The sequence below is a fragment of the Ambystoma mexicanum genome, chromosome 11 (assembly GCF_040938575.1).
Source record: "Ambystoma mexicanum isolate Mex_15411 chromosome 11, UKY_AmexF1_1, whole genome shotgun sequence".
Taxonomy (NCBI): Eukaryota; Metazoa; Chordata; class Amphibia; order Caudata; family Ambystomatidae; genus Ambystoma; species Ambystoma mexicanum.
In genome coordinates, this window is record NC_090934.1 from 21747039 (window position 1) to 21771280 (window position 24242).

The following is a 24242-nucleotide window of genomic DNA, read 5'->3' on the forward strand; positions in this document are numbered from 1 at the left end:
GTTCGGGACCTAGCTCGAGAGCAGCAGAGCGCTGCACAGGGAGGGAGTAGCCGGTGTTCGGGACCTAGCTCGAGAGCAGCGGAGCGCTGCACTTGGAGTGCGTAGCCAGTGTTTGGGAGCTAGCTTGAGAGCAGTGGAGTGCTGCACAGGGAGTGCGTAGCCAGTGTTTGGGACCTAGCTCGAGAACAGCGGGACACTGCACAGGGAGTGCCTAGCCAGTGTTCGGGATCTAGCTTGAGAGCAGAGGAGCGCTGCACAGGGAGTGCGTAGCCAGTGTTTGTGATCTAGCTTGAGAGCAGTGGGGTGCTGCACAGGGAGTGCGTAGCCAGTGTTTGGGACCTAGCTCGAGAACAGCGGGACACTGCACAGGGAGTGCCTAGCCAGTGTTCGGGATCTAGCTTGAGAGCAGAGGAGCGCTCCAAAGGGAGTGCCTAGCCAGTGTTTGGGATCTAGCTCGAGAGCAGCAGAGCACTGGACAGGGAGTGTGTTGCCAGTGTTTGGGACCTAGCTCGAGAGCAGCGGAGCGCTGCACAGGGAGTGCGTAGCCAGTGTTTGTGATCTAGCTCGAGAGCAGCGGAGCGCTGCACTGGGAGTGTGTAGCCAGTGTTTGGGACCTAGCTCGAAAGCAGCAGAGCGCTGCACAGGGAGGGCTTAGCCGGTGTTCGGGACCTAGCTCGAGAGCAGCGGAGCGCTGCACATGGAGTGCGCAGCCAGTGTTTGGGACCTAGCTCAAGAGCAGTGGAGTGCTACACAGGGAGTGCATAGCCAGTGTTTGGGACCTAGCTCGAGAGCAGCGGAGCACTGCACAGGGAGTGCCTAGCCAGTGTTCGGGATCTAGCTTGAGAGCAGAGGAGCGCTTCAAAGGGAGTACCTAGCCAGTGTTTGGGATCTAGCTCGAGAGCAGCAGAGCGCTGGACAGGGAGTGTGTTGCCAGTGTTTGGGACCTAGCTCGAGAGCAGCGGAGCGCTGCACAGGGAGTGCGTAGCCAGTGTTTGTGATCTAGCTCGAGAGCAGCGGAGCGCTGCACTGGGAGTGTGTAGCCAGTGTTTGGGACCTAGCTCAAGAGCAGCGGAGCGCTGTACAGGGAATACATAGCCAGTGTTTTGAGAACTAGCTCGAGAGAAGCAGAGCACTGCACAGGGAGTGCCTAGCCAGTGTTTGGGATCTAGCTCGAGTGCAGCGGAGCGCTCCAAAGGGAGTGCCTAGCCAGTGTTTTGGATCTAGCTCGAGAGCAGCAGAGCGCTGGACAGGGAGTGTGTTGCCAGTGTTTGGGACAAGGCTCGAGAGCAGCGGAGCACTGCACAGGGAGTGCGTAGCCAGTGTTTGTGATCTAGCTCGAGAACAGCGGAGTGCTGCACAGGAAGTGCGTAGCCAGTGTTCGGGTCATAACTCGAGAGCAGCGGAGCGCTGCACATGGAGTGCCTAGCCAGTGTTCGGGATCTAGCTCGAGAGCAGCGTTCCACTGCACAGGGAGTGCCTAGCCAGTGTTTGGGACCTAGCTCGAGAGCAGCGGAGCGCTGCACATGGAGTGTGTAGCCAGTGTTTGGGACCTAGCTCAGAGCAGCGGAGCGCTGCACAGGGAGTGCGTAGCCAGTGTTTGTGATCTAGCTTGAGAGCAGTGGAGTGCTGCACAGGGAGTGCGTAGCCAGTGTTTGGGACCTAGCTCGAGAACAGCGGGACACTGCACAGGGAGTGCCTAGCCAGTGTTCGGGATCTAGCTTGAGAGCAGAGGAGCGCTCCAAAGGGAGTGCCTAGCCAGTGTTTGGGATCTAGCTCGAGAGCAGCAGAGCGCTGGACAGGGAGTGTGTTGCCAGTGTTTGGGACCTAGCTCGAGAGCAGCGGAGCGCTGCACAGGGAGTGCGTAGCCAGTGTTTGTGATCTAGCTCGAGAGCAGCGGAGCGCTGCACTGGGAGTGTGTAGCCAGTGTTTGGGACCTAGCTCGAAAGCAGCGGAGCACTGCACAGGGAGGGCTTAGCCGGTGTTCGGGACCTAGCTCGAGAGCAGCGGAGCGCTGCACATGGAGTGCGTAGCCAGTGTTTGGGACCTAGCTCAAGAGCAGTGGAGTGCTACACAGGGAGTGCATAGCCAGTGTTTGGGACCTAGCTCGAGAGCAGCGGAGCACTGCACAGGGTGTGCCTAGCCAGTGTTCAGGATCTAGCTTGAGAGCAGAGGAGCGCTTCAATGGGAGTGCCTAGCCAGTGTTTGGGATCTAGCTCGAGAGCAGCAGAGCGCTGGACAGGGAGTGTGTTGCCAGTGTTTGGGACCTAGCTCGAGAGCAGCGGAGCGCTGCACAGGGAGTGCATAGCCAGTGTTTGTGATCTAGCTCGAGAGCAGCGGAGCGCTGCACTGGGAGTGTGTAGCCAGTGTTTGGGACCTAGCTCAAGAGCAGCGGAGCGCTGTACAGGGAATACATAGCCAGTGTTTCGAGAACTAGATCGAGAGAAGCAGAGCACTGCACAGGGAGTGCCTAGCCAGTGTTTGGGATCTAGCTCGAGAGCAGCGGAGCGCTCCAAAGGGAGTGCCTAGCCAGTGTTTTGGATCTAGCTCGAGAGCAGCAGAGCGCTGGACAGGGAGTGTGTTGCCAGTGTTTGGGACAAGGCTCGAGAGCAGCGGAGCACTGCACAGGGAGTGCGTAGCCAGTGTTTGGGACCTAGCTCGGGAGCAGCGGAGCGCTGCACAGGAGTGCCTAGCCAGTGTTCGGGACCTAGCTCGAAAGCAGCAGAGCGCTGCACGGGTAGGGCGTAGCCGGTGTTCTGGACCTAGCTCGAGAGCAGCGGAGCGCTGCACATGGAGTGCGTAGCCAGTGTTTGGGACTTAGCTCGAGAGCAGTGGAGTGCTGCACAGGGAATGTTTAGCCAGTGTTTGGGACCCAGCTCGAGAGCAGTTGAGCACTGCACAGGGAGTGCGTAGCCAGTGTTCGGGACCTAGCTCGGGAGCAGCGGAGCGCTGCACGGGAGTGTGTAGCCAGTGTTTGGGACCTAGCTCAAGAGCAACAGAGCTCTGCAGAGGGAGTGTGTAGCCAGTGTTCAGGACCTAGCTCAAGAAAAGCTGAGTGCTGAACAGCGATTGCCTAGCCGGTGTTTGGGACCTAGCTCGAGAGCAGCGGAGCACTGCACAGGGAGGGCGTAGCCAGTGTTTCGGACCTAGCTCGAGAGCAGCGGAGCGCTGCTCATGGAGTACGTAGCCAGTGTTTGGGACCTAGCTCGAGAGCAGCGGAGCACTGCACAGGGAGTGCCTAGCCAGTGTTTGGGATCTAGCTCAAGAGCAGCAGAGCGCTGCACAGTGAGGGAGTGTGTTGCCAGTGTTTGGGACCTAGCTCGAGAGCAGCGGAGCGCTGCACAGGGAGTGCGTAGCCAGTGTTTGGGACCTAGCTCGGGAGCAGCGGAGCGCTGCACGGGAGTGCCTAGCCAGTGTTCGGGACCTAGCTCGAGAGCAGCAGAGCGCTGCACGGGGAGGGCATAGCCGGTGTTCTGGACCTAGCTCGAGAGCAGCGGAGCGCTGCACATGGAGTGCGTAGCCAGTGTTTGGGACTTAGCTCGAGAGCAGTGGAGTGCTGCACAGGGAATGTTTAGCCAGTGTTTGGGACCCAGCTCGAGAGCAGTTGAGCACTGCACAGGGAGTGCGTAGCCAGTGTTCGGGACCTAGCTCGAGAGCAGTGGAGTGCTGCACAGGGAGTGCATAGCCAGTGTTTGGGATGTAGCTCGAGAGCAGCGGAGCGCTGGACAGGGAGTGCGTTGTCAGTGTTTCGGCTCTATCTAGTTCGAGAGCAGCAGAGCGCTGCAAAGGGAGTGCGTAGCCGTGTTTGGGGTCTATCTAGCTCAAGAGCAGCGGAGCGCAGCACAGGGAGTACGTAGCCAGTGTTTGGGACCTAGCTCGAGAGCAGCGGAGCGCTGCACAGGGAGTGCGTAGCCAGTGTTTGGGACCTAGCTCGGGAGCAGCGGAGTGCTGCACAGGGAGTGCCTAGCCAGTGTTCGGGACCTAGCTCGAGAGCAGCAGAGCGCTGCACAGGGAGGGAGTAGCCGGTGTTCGGGACCTAGCTCGAGAGCAGCGGAGCGCTGCACTTGGAGTGCGTAGCCAGTGTTTGGGAGCTAGCTTGAGAGCAGTGGAGTGCTGCACAGGGAGTGCGTAGCCAGTGTTTGGGACCTAGCTCGAGAACAGCGGGACACTGCACAGGGAGTGCCTAGCCAGTGTTCGGGATCTAGCTTGAGAGCAGAGGAGCGCTGCACAGGGAGTGCGTAGCCAGTGTTTGTGATCTAGCTTGAGAGCAGTGGGGTGCTGCACAGGGAGTGCGTAGCCAGGGTTTGGGACCTAGCTCGAGAACAGCGGGACACTGCACAGGGAGTGCCTAGCCAGTGTTCGGGATCTAGCTTGAGAGCAGAGGAGCGCTCCAAAGGGAGTGCCTAGCCAGTGTTTGGGATCTAGCTCGAGAGCAGCAGAGCGCTGGACAGGGAGTGTGTTGCCAGTGTTTGGGACCTAGCTCGAGAGCAGCGGAGCGCTGCACAGGGAGTGCGTAGCCAGTGTTTGTGATCTAGCTCGAGAGCAGCGGAGCGCTGCACTGGGAGTGTGTAGCCAGTGTTTGGGACCTAGCTCGAAAGCAGCAGAGCGCTGCACAGGGAGGGCTTAGCCGGTGTTCGGGACCTAGCTCGAGAGCAGCGGAGCGCTGCACATGGAGTGCGCAGCCAGTGTTTGGGACCTAGCTCAAGAGCAGTGGAGTGCTACACAGGGAGTGCATAGCCAGTGTTTGGGACCTAGCTCGAGAGCAGCGGAGCACTGCACAGGGAGTGCCTAGCCAGTGTTCGGGATCTAGCTTGAGAGCAGAGGAGCGCTTCAAAGGGAGTGCCTAGCCAGTGTTTGGGATCTAGCTCGAGAGCAGCAGAGCGCTGGACAGGGAGTGTGTTGCCAGTGTTTGGGACCTAGCTCGAGAGCAGCGGAGCGCTGCACAGGGAGTGCGTAGCCAGTGTTTGTGATCTAGCTCGAGAGCAGCGGAGCGCTGCACTGGGAGTGTGTAGCCAGTGTTTGGGACCTAGCTCAAGAGCAGCGGAGCGCTGTACAGGGAATACATAGCCAGTGTTTTGAGAACTAGCTCGAGAGAAGCAGAGCACTGCACAGGGAGTGCCTAGCCAGTGTTTGGGATCTAGCTCGAGTGCAGCGGAGCGCTCCAAAGGGAGTGCCTAGCCAGTGTTTTGGATCTAGCTCGAGAGCAGCAGAGCGCTGGACAGGGAGTGTGTTGCCAGTGTTTGGGACAAGGCTCGAGAGCAGCGGAGCACTGCACAGGGAGTGCGTAGCCAGTGTTTGTGATCTAGCTCGAGAACAGCGGAGTGCTGCACAGGAAGTGCGTAGCCAGTGTTCGGGTCATAACTCGAGAGCAGCGGAGCGCTGCACACGGAGTGCCTAGCCAGTGTTCGGGATCTAGCTCGAGAGCAGCGTTCCACTGCACAGGGAGTGCCTAGCCAGTGTTTGGGACCTAGCTCGAGAGCAGCGGAGCGCTGCACATGGAGTGTGTAGCCAGTGTTTGGGACCTAGCTCAGAGCAGCGGAGCGCTGCACAGGGAGTGCGTAGCCAGTGTTTGTGATCTAGCTTGAGAGCAGTGGAGTGCTGCACAGGGAGTGCGTAGCCAGTGTTTGGGACCTAGCTCGAGAACAGCGGGACACTGCACAGGGAGTGCCTAGCCAGTGTTCGGGATCTAGCTTGAGAGCAGAGGAGCGCTCCAAAGGGAGTGCCTAGCCAGTGTTTGGGATCTAGCTCGAGAGCAGCAGAGCGCTGGACAGGGAGTGTGTTGCCAGTGTTTGGGACCTAGCTCGAGAGCAGCGGAGCGCTGCACAGGGAGTGCGTAGCCAGTGTTTGTGATCTAGCTCGAGAGCAGCGGAGCGCTGCACTGGGAGTGTGTAGCCAGTGTTTGGGACCTAGCTCGAAAGCAGCAGAGCGCTGCACAGGGAGGGCTTAGCCGGTGTTCGGGACCTAGCTCGAGAGCAGCGGAGCGCTGCACATGGAGTGCGTAGCCAGTGTTTGGGACCTAGCTCAAGAGCAGTGGAGTGCTACACAGGGAGTGCATAGCCAGTGTTTGGGACCTAGCTCGAGAGCAGCGGAGCACTGCACAGGGTGTGCCTAGCCAGTGTTCGGGATCTAGCTTGAGAGCAGAGGAGCGCTTCAATGGGAGTGCCTAGCCAGTGTTTGGGATCTAGCTCGAGAGCAGCAGAGCGCTGGACAGGGAGTGTGTTGCCAGTGTTTGGGACCTAGCTCGAGAGCAGCGGAGCGCTGCACAGGGAGTGCATAGCCAGTGTTTGTGATCTAGCTCGAGAGCAGCGGAGCGCTGCACTGGGAGTGTGTAGCCAGTGTTTGGGACCTAGCTCAAGAGCAGCGGAGCGCTGTACAGGGAATACATAGCCAGTGTTTCGAGAACTAGATCGAGAGAAGCAGAGCACTGCACAGGGAGTGCCTAGCCAGTGTTTGGGATCTAGCTCGAGAGCAGCGGAGCGCTCCAAAGGGAGTGCCTAGCCAGTGTTTTGGATCTAGCTCGAGAGCAGCAGAGCGCTGGACAGGGAGTGTGTTGCCAGTGTTTGGGACAAGGCTCGAGAGCAGCGGAGCACTGCACAGGGAGTGCGTAGCCAGTGTTTGGGACCTAGCTCGGGAGCAGCGGAGCGCTGCACAGGAGTGCCTAGCCAGTGTTCGGGACCTAGCTCGAGAGCAGCAGAGCGCTGCACGGGGAGGGCGTAGCCGGTGTTCTGGACCTAGCTCGAGAGCAGCGGAGCGCTGCACATGGAGTGCGTAGCCAGTGTTTGGGACTTAGCTCGAGAGCAGTGGAGTGCTGCACAGGGAATGTTTAGCCAGTGTTTGGGACCCAGCTCGAGAGCAGTTGAGCACTGCACAGGGAGTGCGTAGCCAGTGTTCGGGACCTAGCTCGGGAGCAGCAGAGCGCTGCACGGGAGTGTGTAGCCAGTGTTTGGGACCTAGCTCAAGAGCAACAGAGCTCTGCAGAGGGAGTGTGTAGCCAGTGTTCAGGACCTAGCTCAAGAGAAGCTGAGTGCTGAACAGCGATTGCCTAGCCGGTGTTCGGGACCTAGCTCGACAGCAGCGGTGCACTGCACAGGGAGGGCGTAGCCAGTGTTTCGGACCTAGCTCGAGAGCAGCGGAGCGCTGCACATGGAGTACGTAGCCAGTGTTTGGGACCTAGCTCGAGAGCAGCGGAGCACTGCACAGGGAGTGCCTAGCCAGTGTTTGGGATCTAGCTCAAGAGCAGCAGAGCGCTGCACAGTGAGGGAGTGTGTTGCCAGTGTTTGGGACCTAGCTCGAGAGCAGCGGAGCGCTGCACAGGGAGTGCGTAGCCAGTGTTTGGGACCTAGCTCGGGAGCAGCGGAGCGCTGCACGGGAGTGCCTAGCCAGTGTTCGGGACCTAGCTCGAGAGCAGCAGAGCGCTGCACGGGGAGGGCATAGCCGGTGTTCTGGACCTAGCTCGAGAGCAGCGGAGCGCTGCACATGGAGTGCGTAGCCAGTGTTTGGGACTTAGCTCGAGAGCAGTGGAGTGCTGCACAGGGAATGTTTAGCCAGTGTTTGGGACCCAGCTCGAGAGCAGTTGAGCACTGCACAGGGAGTGCGTAGCCAGTGTTCGGGACCTAGCTCGAGAGCAGTGGAGTGCTGCACAGGGAGTGCATAGCCAGTGTTTGGGATGTAGCTCGAGAGCAGCGGAGCGCTGGACAGGGAGTGCGTTGTCAGTGTTTCGGCTCTATCTAGTTCGAGAGCAGCAGAGCGCTGCAAAGGGAGTGCGTAGCCGTGTTTGGGGTCTATCTAGCTCAAGAGCAGCGGAGCGCAGCACAGCGAGTACGTAGCCAGTGTTTGGGACCTAGCTCGAGAGCAGCGGAGCGCTGCACAGGGAGTGCGTAGCCAGTGTTTGGGACCTAGCTCGGGAGCAGCGGAGTGCTGCACAGGGAGTGCCTAGCCAGTGTTCGGGACCTAGCTCGAGAGCAGCAGAGCGCTGCACAGGGAGGGAGTAGCCGGTGTTCGGGACCTAGCTCGAGAGCAGCGGAGCGCTGCACTTGGAGTGCGTAGCCAGTGTTTGGGAGCTAGCTTGAGAGCAGTGGAGTGCTGCACAGGGAGTGCGTAGCCAGTGTTTGGGACCTAGCTCGAGAACAGCGCGGACACTGCACAGGGAGTGCCTAGCCAGTGTTCGGGATCTAGCTTGAGAGCAGAGGAGCGCTCCAAAGGGAGTGCCTAGCCAGTGTTTGGGATCTAGCTCGAGAGCAGCAGAGCGCTGGACAGGGAGTGCGTTGCCAGTGTTTGGGACCTAGCTCGAGAGCAGCGGAGCGCTGCACAGGGAGTGCGTAGCCAGTGTTTGTGATCTAGCTCGAGAGCAGCGGAGCGCTGCACTGGGAGTGTGTAGCCACTGTTTGGGACCTAGCTCGAAAGCAGCAGAGCGCTGCACAGGGAGGGCTTAGCCGGTGTTCGGGACCTAGCTCGAGAGCAGCGGAGCGCTGCACATGGAGTGCGCAGCCAGTGTTTGGGACCTAGCTCAAGAGCAGTGGAGTGCTACACAGGGAGTGCATAGCCAGTGTTTGGGACCTAGCTCGAGAGCAGCGGAGCACTGCACAGGGAGTGCCTAGCCAGTGTTCGGGATCTAGCTTGAGAGCAGAGGAGCGCTTCAAAGGGAGTGCCTAGCCAGTGTTTGGGATCTAGCTCGAGAGCAGCAGAGCGCTGGACAGGGAGTGTGTTGCCAGTGTTTGGGACCTAGCTCGAGAGCAGCGGAGCGCTGCACAGGGAGTGCGTAGCCAGTGTTTGTGATCTAGCTTGAGAGCAGTGGAGTGCTGCACAGGGAGTGCGTAGCCAGTGTTTGGGACCTAGCTCGAGAACAGCGGGACACTGCACAGGGAGTGCCTAGCCAGTGTTCGGGATCTAGCTTGAGAGCAGAGGAGCGCTCCAAAGGGAGTGCCTAGCCAGTGTTTGGGATCTAGCTCGAGAGCAGCAGAGCGCTGGACAGGGAGTGTGTTGCCAGTGTTTGGGACCTAGCTCGAGAGCAGCGGAGCGCTGCACAGGGAGTGCGTAGCCAGTGTTTGTGATCTAGCTCGAGAGCAGCGGAGCGCTGCACTGGGAGTGTGTAGCCAGTGTTTGGGACCTAGCTCGAAAGCAGCAGAGCGCTGCACAGGGAGGGCTTAGCCGGTGTTCGGGACCTAGCTCGAGAGCAGCGGAGCGCTGCACATGGAGTGCGCAGCCAGTGTTTGGGACCTAGCTCAAGAGCAGTGGAGTGCTACACAGGGAGTGCATAGCCAGTGTTTGGGACCTAGCTCGAGAGCAGCGGAGCACTGCACAGGGAGTGCCTAGCCAGTGTTCGGGATATAGCTTGAGAGCAGAGGAGTGCTTCAAAGGGAGTGCCTAGCCAGTGTTTGGGATCTAGCTCGAGAGCAGCAGAGCGCTGGACAGGGAGTGTGTTGCCAGTGTTTGGGACCTAGCTCGAGAGCAGCGGAGCGCTGCACAGGGAGTGCGTAGCCAGTGTTTGTGATCTAGCTCGAGAGCAGCGGAGCGCTGCACTGGGAGTGTGTAGCCAGTGTTTGGGACCTAGCTCAAGAGCAGCGGAGCGCTGTACAGGGAATACATAGTCAGAGTTTCGAGAACTAGCTCGAGAGAAGCAGAGCACTGCACAGGGAGTGCCTAGCCAGTGTTTGGGATCTAGCTCGAGTGCAGCGGAGCGCTCCAAAGGGAGTGCCTAGCCAGTGTTTTGGATCTAGCTCGAGAGCAGCAGAGCGCTGGACAGGGAGTGTGTTGCCAGTGTTTGGGACAAGGCTCGAGAGCAGCGGAGCACTGCACAGGGAGTGCGTAGCCAGTGTTTGTGATCTAGCTCGAGAACAGCGGAGTGCTGCACAGGAAGTGCGTAGCCAGTGTTCGGGTCCTAACTCGAGAGCAGCGGAGCGCTGCACACGGAGTGCCTAGCCAGTGTTCGGGATCTAGCTCGAGAGCAGCGTTCCACTGCACAGGGAGTGCCTAGCCAGTGTTTGGGACCTAGCTCGAGAGCAGCGGAGCGCTGCACATGGAGTGTGTAGCCAGTGTTTGGGACCTAGCTCAGAGCAGCGGAGCGCTGCACAGGGAGTGCGTAGCCAGTGTTTGTGATCTAGCTTGAGAGCAGTGGAGTGCTGCACAGGGAGTGCGTAGCCAGTGTTTGGGACCTAGCTCGAGAACAGCGGGACCCTGCACAGGGAGTGCCTAGCCAGTGTTCGGGATCTAGCTTGAGAGCAGAGGAGCGCTCCAAAGGGAGTGCCTAGCCAGTGTTTGGGATCTAGCTCGAGAGCAGCAGAGCGCTGGACAGGGAGTGTGTTGCCAGTGTTTGGGACCTAGCTCGAGAGCAGCGGAGCGCTGCACAGGGAGTGCGTAGCCAGTGTTTGTGATCTAGCTCGAGAGCAGCGGAGCGCTGCACTGGGAGTGTGTAGCCAGTGTTTGGGACCTAGCTCGAAAGCAGCAGAGCGCTGCACAGGGAGGGCTTAGCCGGTGTTCGGGACCTAGCTCGAGAGCAGCGGAGCGCTGCACATGGAGTGCGTAGCCAGTGTTTGGGACCTAGCTCAAGAGCAGTGGAGTGCTACACAGGGAGTGCATAGCCAGTGTTTGGGACCTAGCTCGAGAGCAGCGGAGCACTGCACAGGGAGTGCCTAGCCAGTGTTCAGGATCTAGCTTGAGAGCAGAGGAGCGCTTCAATGGGAGTGCCTAGCCAGTGTTTGGGATCTAGCTCGAGAGCAGCAGAGCGCTGGACAGGGAGTGTGTTGCCAGTGTTTGGGACCTAGCTCGAGAGCAGCGGAGCGCTGCACAGGGAGTGCATAGCCAGTGTTTGTGATCTAGCTCGAGAGCAGCGGAGCGCTGCACTGGGAGTGTGTAGCCAGTGTTTGGGACCTAGCTCAAGAGCAGCGGAGCGCTGTACAGGGAATACATAGCCAGTGTTTCGAGAACTAGCTCGAGAGAAGCAGAGCACTGCACAGGGAGTGCCTAGCCAGTGTTTGGGATCTAGCTCGAGAGCAGCGGAGCGCTCCAAAGGGAGTGCCTAGCCAGTGTTTTGGATCTAGCTCGAGAGCAGCAGAGCGCTGGACAGGGAGTGTGTTGCCAGTGTTTGGGACAAGGCTCGAGAGCAGCGGAGCACTGCACAGGGAGTGCGTAGCCAGTGTTTGGGACCTAGCTCGGGAGCAGCGGAGCGCTGCACGGGAGTGCCTAGCCAGTGTTCGGGACCTAGCTCGAGAGCAGCAGAGCGCTGCACGGGGAGGGTGTAGCCGGTGTTCTGGACCTAGCTCAAGAGCAGCGGAGCGCTGCACATGGAGTGCGTAGCCAGTGTTTGGGACTTAGCTCGAGAACAGTGGAGTGCTGCACAGGGAATGTTTAGCCAGTGTTTGGGACCCAGCTCGAGAGCAGTTGAGCACTGCACAGGGAGTGCGTAGCCAGTGTTCGGGACCTAGCTCGAGAGCAGTGGAGTGCTGCACAGGGAAAGCATAGCCAGTGTTTGGGATGTAGCTCGAGAGCAGCGGAGCGCTGGACAGGGAGTGCGTTGTCAGTGTTTCGGCTCTATCTAGTTCGAGAGCAGCAGAGCGCTGCAAAGGGAGTGCGTAGCCGTGTTTGGGGTCTATCTAGCTCAAGAGCAGCGGAGCGCAGCATAGGGAGTACGTAGCCAGTGTTTGGGACCTAGCTCGAGAGCAGCGGAGCGCTGCACAGGGAGTGCGTAGCCAGTGTTTGGGACCTAGCTCGGGAGCAGCGGAGTGCTGCACAGGGAGTGCCTAGCCAGTGTTCGGGACCTAGCTCGAGAGCAGCAGAGCGCTGCACAGGGAGGGAGTAGCCGGTGTTCGGGACCTAGCTCGAGAGCAGCGGAGCGCTGCACTTGGAGTGCGTAGCCAGTGTTTGGGAGCTAGCTTGAGAGCAGTGGAGTGCTGCACAGGGAGTGCGTAGCCAGTGTTTGGGACCTAGCTCGAGAACAGCGGGACACTGCACAGGGAGTGCCTAGCCAGTGTTCGGGATCTAGCTTGAGAGCAGAGGAGCGCTCCAAAGGGAGTGCCTAGCCAGTGTTTGGGATCTAGCTCGAGAGCAGCAGAGCGCTGGACAGGGAGTGCGTTGCCAGTGTTTGGGACCTAGCTCGAGAGCAGCGGAGCGCTGCACAGGGAGTGCGTAGCCAGTGTTTGGGACCTAGCTCGAGAGCAGCGGAGCGCTGCACAGGGAGTGCGTAGCCAGTGTTTGGGACCTAGCTCGGGAGCAGCGGAGCGCTGCACGGGAGTGTGTAGCCAGTGTTTGGGACCTAGCTCAAGAGCAACAGAGCTCTGCAGAGGGAGTGTGTAGCCAGTGTTCAGGACCTAGATCAAGAGAAGCTGAGTGCTGAACAGCGAGTGCCTAGCCGGTGTTCGGGACCTAGCTCGAGAGCAGCGGAGCACTGCACAGGGAGGGCGTAGCCAGTGTTTCGGACCTAGCTCGAGAGCAGCGGAGCGCTGCACATGGAGTACGTAGCCAGTGTTTGGGACCTAGCTCGAGAGCAGCGGAGCACTGCACAGGGAGTGCCTAGCCAGTGTTTGGGATCTAGCTCAAGAGCAGCAGAGCGCTGCACAGTGAGGGAGTGTGTTGCCAGTGTTTGGGACCTAGCTCGAGAGCAGCGGAGCGCTGCACAGGGAGTGCGTAGCCAGTGTTTGGGACCTAGCTCGGGAGCAGCGGAGCGCTGCACGGGAGTGCCTAGCCAGTGTTCGGGACCTAGCTCGAGAGCAGCAGAGCGCTGCACGGGGAGGGCGTAGCCGGTGTTCTGGACCTAGCTCGAGAGCAGCGGAGCGCTGCACATGGAGTGTGTAGCCAGTGTTTGGGACTTAGCTCGAGAGCAGTGGAGTGCTGCACAGGGAATGTTTAGCCAGTGTTTGGGACCCAGCTCGAGAGCAGTTGAGCACTGCACAGGGAGTGCGTAGCCAGTGTTCGGGACCTAGCTCGAGAGCAGTGGAGTGCTGCACAGGGAGTGCATAGCCAGTGTTTGGGATGTAGCTCGAGAGCAGCGGAGCGCTGGACAGGGAGTGCGTTGTCAGTGTTTCGGCTCTATCTAGTTCGAGAGCAGCAGAGCGCTGCAAAGGGAGTGCGTAGCCGTGTTTGGGGTCTATCTAGCTCAAGAGCAGCGGAGCGCAGCACAGGGAGTACGTAGCCAGTGTTTGGGACCTAGCTCGAGAGCAGCGGAGCGCTGCACAGGGAGTGCGTAGCCAGTGTTTGGGACCTAGCTCGGGAGCAGCGGAGTGCTGCACAGGGAGTGCCTAGCCAGTGTTCGGGACCTAGCTCGAGAGCAGCAGAGCGCTGCACAGGGAGGGAGTAGCCGGTGTTCGGGACCTAGCTCGAGAGCAGCGGAGCGCTGCACTTGGAGTGCGTAGCCAGTGTTTGGGAGCTAGCTTGAGATCAGTGGAGTGCTGCACAGGGAGTGCGTAGCCAGTGTTTGGGACCTAGCTCGAGAACAGCGGGACACTGCACAGGGAGTGCCTAGCCAGTGTTCGGGATCTAGCTTGAGAGCAGAGGAGCGCTGCACAGGGAGTGCGTAGCCAGTGTTTGTGATCTAGCTTGAGAGCAGTGGGGTGCTGCACAGGGAGTGCGTAGCCAGTGTTTGGGACCTAGCTCGAGAACAGCGGGACACTGCACAGGGAGTGCCTAGCCAGTGTTCGGGATCTAGCTTGAGAGCAGAGGAGCGCTCCAAAGGGAGTGCCTAGCCAGTGTTTGGGATCTAGCTCGAGAGCAGCAGAGCGCTGGACAGGGAGTGTGTTGCCAGTGTTTGGGACCTAGCTCGAGAGCAGCGGAGCGCTGCACAGGGAGTGCGTAGCCAGTGTTTGTGATCTAGCTCGAGAGCAGCGGAGCGCTGCACTGGGAGTGTGTAGCCAGTGTTTGGGACCTAGCTCGAAAGCAGCAGAGCGCTGCACAGGGAGGGCTTAGCCGGTGTTCGGGACCTAGCTCGAGAGCAGCGGAGCGCTGCACATGGAGTGCGCAGCCAGTGTTTGGGACCTAGCTCAAGAGCAGTGGAGTGCTACACAGGGAGTGCATAGCCAGTGTTTGGGACCTAGCTCGAGAGCAGCGGAGCACTGCACAGGGAGTGCCTAGCCAGTGTTCGGGATCTAGCTTGAGAGCAGAGGAGCGCTTCAAAGGGAGTGCCTAGCCAGTGTTTGGGATCTAGCTCGAGAGCAGCAGAGCGCTGGACAGGGAGTGTGTTGCCAGTGTTTGGGACCTAGCTCGAGAGCAGCGGAGCGCTGCACAGGGAGTGCGTAGCCAGTGTTTGTGATCTAGCTCGAGAGCAGCGGAGCGCTGCACTGGGAGTGTGTAGCCAGTGTTTGGGACCTAGCTCAAGAGCAGCGGAGCGCTGTACAGGGAATACATAGCCAGTGTTTTGAGAACTAGCTCGAGAGAAGCAGAGCACTGCACAGGGAGTGCCTAGCCAGTGTTTGGGATCTAGCTCGAGTGCAGCGGAGCGCTCCAAAGGGAGTGCCTAGCCAGTGTTTTGGAACTAGCTCGAGAGCAGCAGAGCGCTGGACAGGGAGTGTGTTGCCAGTGTTTGGGACAAGGCTCGAGAGCAGCGGAGCACTGCACAGGGAGTGCGTAGCCAGTGTTTGTGATCTAGCTCGAGAACAGCGGAGTGCTGCACAGGAAGTGCGTAGCCAGTGTTCGGGTCATAACTCGAGAGCAGCGGAGCGCTGCACACGGAGTGCCTAGCCAGTGTTCGGGATCTAGCTCGAGAGCAGCGTTCCACTGCACAGGGAGTGCCTAGCCAGTGTTTGGGACCTAGCTCGAGAGCAGCGGAGCGCTGCACATGGAGTGTGTAGCCAGTGTTTGGGACCTAGCTCAGAGCAGCGGAGCGCTGCACAGGGAGTGCGTAGCCAGTGTTTGTGATCTAGCTTGAGAGCAGTGGAGTGCTGCACAGGGAGTGCGTAGCCAGTGTTTGGGACCTAGCTCGAGAACAGCGGGACACTGCACAGGGAGTGCCTAGCCAGTGTTCGGGATCTAGCTTGAGAGCAGAGGAGCGCTCCAAAGGGAGTGCCTAGCCAGTGTTTGGGATCTAGCTCGAGAGCAGCAGAGCGCTGGACAGGGAGTGTGTTGCCAGTGTTTGGGACCTAGCTCGAGAGCAGCGGAGCGCTGCACAGGGAGTGCGTAGCCAGTGTTTGTGATCTAGCTCGAGAGCAGCGGAGCGCTGCACTGGGAGTGTGTAGCCAGTGTTTGGGACCTAGCTCGAAAGCAGCAGAGCGCTGCACAGGGAGGGCTTAGCCGGTGTTCGGGACCTAGCTCGAGAGCAGCGGAGCGCTGCACATGGAGTGCGTAGCCAGTGTTTGGGACCTAGCTCAAGAGCAGTGGAGTGCTACACAGGGAGTGCATAGCCAGTGTTTGGGACCTAGCTCGAGAGCAGCGGAGCACTGCACAGGGTGTGCCTAGCCAGTGTTCAGGATCTAGCTTGAGAGCAGAGGAGCGCTTCAATGGGAGTGCCTAGCCAGTGTTTGGGATCTAGCTCGAGAGCAGCAGAGCGCTGGACAGGGAGTGTGTTGCCAGTGTTTGGGACCTAGCTCGAGAGCAGCGGAGCGCTGCACAGGGAGTGCATAGCCAGTGTTTGTGATCTAGCTCGAGAGCAGCGGAGCGCTGCACTGGGAGTGTGTAGCCAGTGTTTGGGACCTAGCTCAAGAGCAGCGGAGCGCTGTACAGGGAATACATAGCCAGTGTTTCGAGAACTAGATCGAGAGAAGCAGAGCACTGCACAGGGAGTGCCTAGCCAGTGTTTGGGATCTAGCTCGAGAGCAGCGGAGCGCTCCAAAGGGAGTGCCTAGCCAGTGTTTTGGATCTAGCTCGAGAGCAGCAGAGCGCTGGACAGGGAGTGTGTTGCCAGTGTTTGGGACAAGGCTCGAGAGCAGCGGAGCACTGCACAGGGAGTGCGTAGCCAGTGTTTGGGACCTAGCTCGGGAGCAGCGGAGCGCTGCACAGGAGTGCCTAGCCAGTGTTCGGGACCTAGCTCGAGAGCAGCAGAGCGCTGCACGGGGAGGGCGTAGCCGGTGTTCTGGACCTAGTTCGAGAGCAGCGGAGCGCTGCACATGGAGTGCGTAGCCAGTGTTTGGGACTTAGCTCGAGAGCAGTGGAGTGCTGCACAGGGAATGTTTAGCCAGTGTTTGGGACCCAGCTCGAGAGCAGTTGAGCACTGCACAGGGAGTGCGTAGCCAGTGTTCGGGACCTAGCTCGGGAGCAGCGGAGCGCTGCACGGGAGTGTGTAGCCAGTGTTTGGGACCTAGCTCAAGAGCAACAGAGCTCTGCAGAGGGAGTGTGTAGCCAGTGTTCAGGACCTAGCTCAAGAAAAGCTGAGTGCTGAACAGCGATTGCCTAGCCGGTGTTCGGGACCTAGCTCGAGAGCAGCGGAGCACTGCACAGGGAGGGCGTAGCCAGTGTTTCGGACCTAGCTCGAGAGCAGCGGAGCGCTGCACATGGAGTACGTAGCCAGTGTTTGGGACCTAGCTCGAGAGCAGCGGAGCACTGCACAGGGAGTGCCTAGCCAGTGTTTGGGATCTAGCTCAAGAGCAGCAGAGCGCTGCACAGTGAGGGAGTGTGTTGCCAGTGTTTGGGACCTAGCTCGAGAGCAGCGGAGCGCTGCACAGGGAGTGCGTAGCCAGTGTTTGGGACCTAGCTCGGGAGCAGCGGAGCGCTGCACGGGAGTGCCTAGCCAGTGTTCGGGACCTAGCTCGAGAGCAGCAGAGCGCTGCACGGGGAGGGCATAGCCGGTGTTCTGGACCTAGCTCGAGAGCAGAGGAGCGCTGCACATGGAGTGCGTAGCCAGTGTTTGGGACTTAGCTCGAGAGCAGTGGAGTGCTGCACAGGGAATGTTTAGCCAGTGTTTGGGACCCAGCTCGAGAGCAGTTGAGCACTGCACAGGGAGTGCGTAGCCAGTGTTCGGGACCTAGCTCGAGAGCAGTGGAGTGCTGCACAGGGAGTGCATAGCCAGTGTTTGGGATGTAGCTCGAGAGCAGCGGAGCGCTGGACAGGGAGTGCGTTGTCAGTGTTTCGGCTCTATCTAGTTCGAGAGCAGCAGAGCGCTGCAAAGGGAGTGCGTAGCCGTGTTTGGGGTCTATCTAGCTCAAGAGCAGCGGAGCGCAGCACAGGGAGTACGTAGCCAGTGTTTGGGACCTAGCTCGAGAGCAGCGGAGCGCTGCACAGGGAGTGCGTAGCCAGTGTTTGGGACCTAGCTCGGGAGCAGCGGAGTGCTGCACAGGGAGTGCCTAGCCAGTGTTCGGGACCTAGCTCGAGAGCAGCGGAGCGCTGCACTTGGAGTGCGTAGCCAGTGTTTGGGACCTAGCTCGAGAGCAGCGGAGCACTGCACAGGGAGTGCCTAGCCAGTGTTTGGGATCTAGCTCAAGAGCAGCAGAGCGCTGCACAGTGAGGGAGTGTGTTGCCAGTGTTTGGGACCTAGCTCGAGAGCAGCGGAGCGCTGCACAGGGAGTGCGTAGCCAGTGTTTGGGACCTAGCTCGGGAGCAGCGGAGCGCTGCACGGGAGTGCCTAGCCAGTGTTCGGGACCTAGCTCGAGAGCAGCAGAGCGCTGCACGGGGAGGGCGTAGCCGGTGTTCTGGACCTAGCTCGAGAGCAGCGGAGCGCTGCACATGGAGTGCGTAGCCAGTGTTTGGGACTTAGCTCGAGAGCAGTGGAGTGCTGCACAGGGAATGTTTAGCCAGTGTTTGGGACCCAGCTCGAGAGCAGTTGAGCACTGCACAGGGAGTGCGTAGCCAGTGTTCGGGACCTAGCTCGAGAGCAGTGGAGTGCTGCACAGGGAGTGCATAGCCAGTGTTTGGGATGTAGCTCGAGAGCAGCGGAGCGCTGGACAGGGAGTGCGTTGTCAGTGTTTCGGCTCTATCTAGTTCGAGAGCAGCAGAGCGCTGCAAAGGGAGTGCGTAGCCGTGTTTGGGGTCTATCTAGCTCAAGAGCAGCGGAGCGCAGCACAGGGAGTACGTAGCCAGTGTTTGGGACCTAGCTCGAGAGCAGCGGAGCGCTGCACAGGGAGTGCGTAGCCAGTGTTTGGGACCTAGCTCGGGAGCAGCGGAGTGCTGCACAGGGAGTGCCTAGCCAGTGTTCGGGACCTAGCTCGAGAGCAGCAGAGCGCTGCACAGGGAGGGAGTAGCCGGTGTTCGGGACCTAGCTCGAGAGCAGCGGAGCGCTGCACTTGGAGTGCGTAGCCAGTGTTTGGGAGCTAGCTTGAGAGCAGTGGAGTGCTGCACAGGGAGTGCGTAGCCAGTGTTTGGGACCTAGCTCGAGAACAGCGGGACACTGCACAGGGAGTGCCTAGCCAGTGTTCGGGATCTAGCTTGAGAGCAGAGGAGCGCTGCACAGGGAGTGCGTAGCCAGTGTTTGTGATCTAGCTTGAGAGCAGTGGGGTGCTGCACAGGGAGTGCGTAGCCAGTGTTTGGGACCTAGCTCGAGAACAGCGGGACACTGCACAGGGAGTGCCTAGCCAGTGTTCGGGATCTAGCTTGAGAGCAGAGGAGCGCTCCAAAGGGAGTGCCTAGCCAGTGTTTGGGATCTAGCTCGAGAGCAGCAGAGCGCTGGACAGGGAGTGTGTTGCCAGTGTTTGGGACCTAGCTCGAGAGCAGCGGAGCGCTGCACAGGGAGTGCGTAGCCAGTGTTTGTGATCTAGCTCGAGAGCAGCGGAGCGCTGCACTGGGAGTGTGTAGCCAGTGTTTGGGACCTAGCTCGAAAGCAGCAGAGCGCTGCACAGGGAGGGCTTAGCCGGTGTTCGGGACCTAGCTCGAGAGCAGCGGAGCGCTGCACATGGAGTGCGCAGCCAGTGTTTGGGACCTAGCTCAAGAGCAGTGGAGTGCTACACAGGGAGTGCATAGCCAGTGTTTGGGACCTAGCTCGAGAGCAGCGGAGCACTGCACAGGGAGTGCCTAGCCAGTGTTCGGGATCTAGCTTGAGAGCAGAGGAGCGCTTCAAAGGGAGTGCCTAGCCAGTGTTTGGGATCTAGCTCGAGAGCAGCAGAGCGCTGGACAGGGAGTGTGTTGCCAGTGTTTGGGACCTAGCTCGAGAGCAGCGGAGCGCTGCACAGGGAGTGCGTAGCCAGTGTTTGTGATCTAGCTCGAGAGCAGCGGAGCGCTGCACTGGGAGTGTGTAGCCAGTGTTTGGGACCTAGCTCAAGAGCAGCGGAGCGCTGTACAGGGAATACATAGCCAGTGTTTTGAGAACTAGCTCGAGAGAAGCAGAGCACTGCACAGGGAGTGCCTAGCCAGTGTTTGGGATCTAGCTCGAGTGCAGCGGAGCGCTCCAAAGGGAGTGCCTAGCCAGTGTTTTGGATCTAGCTCGAGAGCAGCAGAGCGCTGGACAGGGAGTGTGTTGCCAGTGTTTGGGACAAGGCTCGAGAGCAGCGGAGCACTGCACAGGGAGTGCGTAGCCAGTGTTTGTGATCTAGCTCGAGAACAGCGGAGTGCTGCACAGGAAGTGCGTAGCCAGTGTTCGGGTCATAACTCGAGAGCAGCGGAGCGCTGCACACGGAGTGCCTAGCCAGTGTTCGGGATCTAGCTCGAGAGCAGCGTTCCACTGCACAGGGAGTGCCTAGCCAGTGTTTGGGACCTAGCTCGAGAGCAGCGGAGCGCTGCACATGGAGTGTGTAGCCAGTGTTTGGGACCTAGCTCAGAGCAGCGGAGCGCTGCACAGGGAGTGCGTAGCCAGTGTTTGTGATCTAGCTTGAGAGCAGTGGAGTGCTGCACAGGGAGTGCGTAGCCAGTGTTTGGGACCTAGCTCGAGAACAGCGGGACACTGCACAGGGAGTGCCTAGCCAGTGTTCGGGATCTAGCTTGAGAGCAGAGGAGCGCTCCAAAGGGAGTGCCTAGCAAGTGTTTGGGATCTAGCTCAAGAGCAGCAGAGCGCTGGACAGGGAGTGTGTTGCCAGTGTTTGGGACCTAGCTCGAGAGCAGCGGAGCGCTGCACAGGGAGTGCGTAGCCAGTGTTTGTGATCTAGCTCGAGAGCAGCGGAGCGCTGCACTGGGAGTGTGTAGCCAGTGTTTGGGACCTAGCTCGAAAGCAGCAGAGCGCTGCACAGGGAGGGCTTAGCCGGTGTTCGGGACCTAGCTCGAGAGCAGCGGAGCGCTGCACATGGAGTGCGTAGCCAGTGTTTGGGACCTAGCTCAAGAGCAGTGGAGTGCTACACAGGGAGTGCATAGCCAGTGTTTGGGACCTAGCTCGAGAGCAGCGGAGCACTGCACAGGGTGTGCCTAGCCAGTGTTCGGGATATAGCTTGAGAGCAGAGGAGCGCTTCAATGGGAGTGCCTAGCCAGTGTTTGGGATCTAGCTCGAGAGCAGCAGAGCGCTGGACAGGGAGTGTGTTGCCAGTGTTTGGGACCTAGCTCGAGAGCAGCGGAGCGCTGCACAGGGAGTGCATAGCCAGTGTTTGTGATCTAGCTCGAGAGCAGCGGAGCGCTGCACAGGGAGTGTGTAGCCAGTGTTTGGGATCTAGCTCGAGAGCAGCGGAGCGCTCCAAAGGGAGTGCCTAGCCAGTGTTTTGGATCTAGCTCGAGAGCAGCAGAGCGCTGGACAGGGAGTGTGTTGCCAGTGTTTGGGACAAGGCTCGAGAGCAGCGGAGCACTGCACAGGGAGTGCGTAGCCAGTGTTTGGGACCTAGCTCGGGAGCAGCGGAGCGCTGCACAGGAGTGCCTAGCCAGTGTTCGGGACCTAGCTCGAGAGCAGCAGAGCGCTGCACGGGGAGGGCGTAGCCGGTGTTCTGGACCTAGCTCGAGAGCAGCGGAGCGCTGCACATGGAGTGCGTAGCCAGTGTTTGGGACTTAGCTCGAGAGCAGTGGAGTGCTGCACAGGGAATGTTTAGCCAGTGTTTGGGACCCAGCTCGAGAGCAGTTGAGCACTGCACAGGGAGTGCGTAGCCAGTGTTCGGGACCTAGCTCGGGAGCAGCGGAGCGCTGCACGGGAGTGTGTAGCCAGTGTTTGGGACCTAGCTCAAGAGCAACAGAGCTCTGCAGAGGGAGTGTGTAGCCAGTGTTCAGGACCTAGCTCAAGAGAAGCTGAGTGCTGAACAGCGATTGCCTAGCCGGTGTTCGGGACCTAGCTCGAGAGCAGCGGAGCACTGCACAGGGAGGGCGTAGCCAGTGTTTCGGACCTAGCTCGAGAGCAGCGGAGCGCTGCACATGGAGTACGTAGCCAGTGTTTGGGACCTAGCTCGAGAGCAGCGGAGCACTGCACAGGGAGTGCCTAGCCAGTGTTTGGGATCTAGCTCAAGAGCAGCAGAGCGCTGCACAGTGAGGGAGTGTGTTGCCAGTGTTTGGGACCTAGCTCGAGAGCAGCGGAGCGCTGCACAGGGAGTGCGTAGCCAGTGTTTGGGACCTAGCTCGGGAGCAGCGGAGCGCTGCACGGGAGTGCCTAGCCAGTGTTCGGGACCTAGCTCGAGAGCAGCAGAGCGCTGCACGGGGAGGGCATAGCCGGTGTTCTGGACCTAGCTCGAGAGCAGCGGAGCGCTGCACATGGAGTGCGTAGCCAGTGTTTGGGACTTAGCTCATGAGCAGTGGAGTGCTGCACAGGGAATGTTTAGCCAGTGTTTGGGACCCAGCTCGAGAGCAGTTGAGCACTGCACAGGGAGTGCGTAGCCAGTGTTCGGGACCTAGCTCGAGAGCAGTGGAGTGCTGCACAGGGAGTGCATAGCCAGTGTTTGGGATGTAGCTCGAGAGCAGCGGAGCGCTGGACAGGGAGTGCGTTGTCAGTGTTTCGGCTCTATCTAGTTCGAGAGCAGCAGAGCGCTGCACAGGGAGTGCGTAGCCAGTGTTTGTGATCTAGCTCGAGAGCAGCGGAGCGCTGCACTGGGAGTGTGTAGCCACTGTTTGGGACCTAGCTCGAAAGCAGCAGAGCGCTGCACAGGGAGGGCTTAGCCGGTGTTCGGGACCTAGCTCGAGAGCAGCGGAGCGCTGCACATGGAGTGCGCAGCCAGTGTTTGGGACCTAGCTCAAGAGCAGTGGAGTGCTACACAGGGAGTGCATAGCCAGTGTTTGGGACCTAGCTCGAGAGCAGCGGAGCACTGCACAGGGAGTGCCTAGCCAGTGTTCGGGATCTAGCTTGAGAGCAGAGGAGCGCTTCAAAGGGAGTGCCTAGCCAGTGTTTGGGATCTAGCTCGAGAGCAGCAGAGCGCTGGACAGGGAGTGTGTTGCCAGTGTTTGGGACCTAGCTCGAGAGCAGCGGAGCGCTGCACAGGGAGTGCGTAGCCAGTGTTTGTGATCTAGCTTGAGAGCAGTGGAGTGCTGCACTGGGAGTGTGTAGCCACTGTTTGGGACCTAGCTCGAAAGCAGCAGAGCGCTGCACAGGGAGGGCTTAGCCGGTGTTCGGGACCTAGCTCGAGAGCAGCGGAGCGCTGCACAGGGAGTGCGTAGCCAGTGTTTGTGATCTAGCTTGAGAGCAGCGGAGCGCTGCACTGGGAGTGTGTAGCCACTGTTTGGGACCTAGCTCGAAAGCAGCAGAGCGCTGCACAGGGAGGGCTTAGCCGGTGTTCGGGACCTAGCTCGAGAGCAGCGGAGCGCTGCACATGGAGTGCGCAGCCAGTGTTTGGGACCTAGCTCAAGAGCAGTGGAGTGCTACACAGGGAGTGCATAGCCAGTGTTTGGGACCTAGCTCGAGAGCAGCGGAGCACTGCACAGGGAGTGCCTAGCCAGTGTTCGGGATCTAGCTTGAGAGCAGAAGAGCGCTTCAAAGGGAGTGCCTAGCCAGTGTTTGGGATCTAGCTCGAGAGCAGCAGAGCGCTGGACAGGGAGTGTGTTGCCAGTGTTTGGGACCTAGCTCGAGAGCAGCGGAGCGCTGCACAGGGAGTGCGTAGCCAGTGTTTGTGATCTAGCTTGAGAGCAGTGGAGTGCTGCACAGGGAGTGCGTAGCCAGTGTTTGGGACCTAGCTCGAGAACAGCGGGACACTGCACAGGGAGTGCCTAGCCAGTGTTCGGGATCTAGCTTGAGAGCAGAGGAGCGCTCCAAAGGGAGTGCCTAGCCAGTGTTTGGGATCTAGCTCGAGAGCAGCAGAGCGCTGGACAGGGAGTGTGTTGCCAGTGTTTGGGACCTAGCTCGAGAGCAGCGGAGCGCTGCACAGGGAGTGCGTAGCCAGTGTTTGTGATCTAGCTCGAGAGCAGCGGAGCGCTGCACTGGGAGTGTGTAGCCAGTGTTTGGGACCTAGCTCGAAAGCAGCAGAGCGCTGCACAGGGAGGGCTTAGCCGGTGTTCGGGACCTAGCTCGAGAGCAGCGGAGCGCTGCACATGGAGTGCGCAGCCAGTGTTTGGGACCTAGCTCAAGAGCAGTGGAGTGCTACACAGGGAGTGCATAGCCAGTGTTTGGGACCTAGCTCGAGAGCAGCGGAGCACTGCACAGGGAGTGCCTAGCCAGTGTTCGGGATATAGCTTGAGAGCAGAGGAGTGCTTCAAAGGGAGTGCCTAGCCAGTGTTTGGGATCTAGCTCGAGAGCAGCAGAGCGCTGGACAGGGAGTGTGTTGCCAGTGTTTGGGACCTAGCTCGAGAGCAGCGGAGCGCTGCACAGGGAGTGCGTAGCCAGTGTTTGTGATCTAGCTCGAGAGCAGCGGAGCGCTGCACTGGGAGTGTGTAGCCAGTGTTTGGGACCTAGCTCAAGAGCAGCGGAGCGCTGTACAGGGAATACATAGTCAGTGTTTCGAGAACTAGCTCGAGAGAAGCAGAGCACTGCACAGGGAGTGCCTAGCCAGTGTTTGGGATCTAGCTCGAGTGCAGCGGAGCGCTCCAAAGGGAGTGCCTAGCCAGTGTTTTGGATCTAGCTCGAGAGCAGCAGAGCGCTGGACAGGGAGTGTGTTGCCAGTGTTTGGGACAAGGCTCGAGAGCAGCGGAGCACTGCACAGGGAGTGCGTAGCCAGTGTTTGTGATCTAGCTCGAGAACAGCGGAGTGCTGCACAGGAAGTGCGTAGCCAGTGTTCGGGTCCTAACTCGAGAGCAGCGGAGCGCTGCACACGGAGTGCCTAGCCAGTGTTCGGGATCTAGCTCGAGAGCAGCGTTCCACTGCACAGGGAGTGCCTAGCCAGTGTTTGGGACCTAGCTCGAGAGCAGCGGAGCGCTGCACATGGAGTGTGTAGCCAGTGTTTGGGACCTAGCTCAGAGCAGCGGAGCGCTGCACAGGGAGTGCGTAGCCAGTGTTTGTGATCTAGCTTGAGAGCAGTGGAGTGCTGCACAGGGAGTGCGTAGCCAGTGTTTGGGACCTAGCTCGAGAACAGCGGGACCCTGCACAGGGAGTGCCTAGCCAGTGTTCGGGATCTAGCTTGAGAGCAGAGGAGCGCTCCAAA